Source organism: Triticum dicoccoides, chromosome 1B (genome assembly GCF_002162155.2).
Source record: "Triticum dicoccoides isolate Atlit2015 ecotype Zavitan chromosome 1B, WEW_v2.0, whole genome shotgun sequence".
NCBI lineage: Eukaryota > Viridiplantae > Streptophyta > Magnoliopsida > Poales > Poaceae > Triticum > Triticum dicoccoides.
In genome coordinates this window covers 330043372-330046129 of record NC_041381.1, presented here as the reverse complement: position 1 = coordinate 330046129, position 2758 = coordinate 330043372, and positions in this window count along the sequence as shown.

The following is a 2758-nucleotide window of genomic DNA, read 5'->3' as shown; positions in this document are numbered from 1 at the left end:
CGGCGACCGGCGCCGATCCCCTCCCCTCCGGGCACCTCCTCGCCGCCGCCCGGCCATCTCCGGCGCCTCCGCGGCCTCCAGCTCCGGCGAGCCGCCGCCTCGTCTCCGGCTGCCCTCGGGTCCCGCGCCAGATCTGGATCTCGGAGGTTGTTTATCCACTAAGTCCCCGAATCCCTGACATAATCATGCCATGTTCATCATGCTATATCTCTGCATTCGTAGCTCCGTTTTGTGCGTGTAATATGTCAAATTGTTCGCCTCGACGAGTACTTCATTTCATTCCATTGCATCATTTTCATTTGAGCTCATCTTGATGCCCGAAATGCTGTTGGAAGAGTGCATGTTGATGTTAATCTGCTTGAAACTGTTATAACTTGCTCATTTGTCATTTTTGCCATGATTGATGTGTGCATCCTATGAGGTTGATGTCTTCATGTGTTTTGATCTATGCCATGCCATCTTTCCAGGGGTGTATGCCATGTATTTTTGTGATCAATGTGGTAACTACCACACGCATGCAAACTAGGCTTCGTGATATTGCTGATTTTAGTCCCTGTTCTGCTGTTATTTTGATGCCATGTAAACTTGATGCTACAGAGAGATCCATGCATATTTTGAGATACTTCAGTAAGGGTGTTTTGAACATGTGGTTTTTGTATATCCATTCATGCCCTTGTTTGCAATTATGGAGTAGTCTAGCATGTCATTTGAGTGCTCTACTTTTGCTTCAAAATGTTTCCTGGCAGATTGTTTACGTGTTATTCAATTTGGCCAAGCTTGCTATAGTTGATCCTTGCATGCTATGGACTTGTTCTTGCCTTGGTTTGTTACACAAACATGCCTTATTGATGATGCTATGCTTATATTGTCATGCAATGACTTGTGGTGAGTGAATCGAGCTTCTTAAGTAGTGTACATGATGTTGCTGTTTTGCTAGACAGATTCTGTAATTTTGTGATGCCATGTTAACATGCTTCTACTAATCATTCTATGCATAATCTGGAGATGTTATATAAACATGTTTTGATCTACATGTCTTGCTCTATCAATTCATGCCCTTGGTTGCATTTATAGCTTGCTGTAGATTGTTCATATCTTGCTCCAAAGTTGCTTGATAATGTTGCTATCAGCCTGTTAACATTAAGTTCACTTGTTCCCATGTGTTTTGCTAGTGATCCATGCACCCTATGAACTTGTTCTTGCCATGCTTAGCTTCACAAACATGTATTCTTACTGTTGGTTTCCTTGCCATGCCATGTATTGCTCTGTGGTGAGTGGTTCAAGCTCACCAACATGCCTACTTATTGTTGTTCCTGCCATGTATGAATCTGTAATATAACTTGCCATGTTTACATGGGTGCCATCATATCTTCTGATCCTTTTTGGCTCATGGTCAGTAAGGGACTTTTGATCTATGCTATTAGTAGATTCATGCCATGCCTTTGTTTGCCATGATAAGTTGCTGTAACATGTTGTTTCCTTGTTCTTAACATTGCAACCTGATGTTATTTCTGCTAAAGTCTGAAACTGTTATTATTTGCAATATCTCCATGTCTTTTTGAGCTTGATCTAGTGATTTCTGGAGATAGCTCAGTGTTCATGTTTTGTAGTGCTTTACCTGTACTTCATGCCCATGCCTTTTGTTATTATATTGTGGTGCTGTAGCATACTGTTGTGATGCTTGCAATATGCCTAGTTGCTGTTATGGACAGATTGTTGTTATGACTTGTATAGAGTGTGTGTTGCACCGTTGCTCCGTTTTGAGTGTGCTCTATATGAAACTTGCTTGTTTTTGCATGTAGTTTCATATTATCTTGTTGCATCCTTGTTTTGGTGTGTTTGCTTGATGTTTGGGTGCTTTTTGCATCAATGCCATGTTTAACTTGTTTTGCTCATATCTTCTAGGCCGTAGCTCCGAATTAAATGAACTTTATATGTAACTTGACTAGAATTTCGTGTAGATCATCTTGGTGCTCTTTAACTTGCTGTTTAACAACTTCAACTTAAGGTTTGTTCAGATCTGGACCAATTTCGAAATATGCATATGAGGACTTACCGGAATCGTTATATGTTGTTCTCGGCCTCATTTAAACTTGCTTTGATGGGTTGTTCTTGTTTGCATCATCTCTTGCCATGAGTAGCTTCATGTAGCTTTGTCATGCATCATGCTTGTTGTGCATCATGTCTTGTTCATGTGTGGTGTGTTTACCATGTTGTGTGCTTCTTTTCGATAGTTCTCGTTTCGTTGCGATCGTGAGGACGCGTTCGTCTACGTGTGGTTCATCTTCGTGGCTTCATCTTCTTCATGGACTCGTTCTTCTTACTTGCGGGATTTCAGGCAAGATGACCGCTACCCTGGATCTCACTACTATCATTGCTATGCTAGTTGCTTCGTTCTTTCGCTATGCTGCGTTACCTATCTGTTGCTCATCAAGCCTCCCAAATTGCCATGAACCTCTAACCTTTGACACCCTTCCTAGCAAACCGTTGTTTGGCTATGTTACCGCTTTGCTCAGCCCCTCTTATAGCGTTGCTAGTTGCAGGTGAAGTTGAAGATTGCTCCATGGTGGACAGGGTTATGTTGGGATATCACAATATCTCTTATATTATTAATGCATCTATATACTTGGTAAAGGGTGGAAGGCTCGGCCTTATGCCTGGTGTTTTGTTCCACTCTTGCCGCCCTAGTTTCTGTCATACCGGTGTTATGTTCCCGGATTTTGCGTTCCTAACGCGGTCGGGTGATCTATGGGACCCC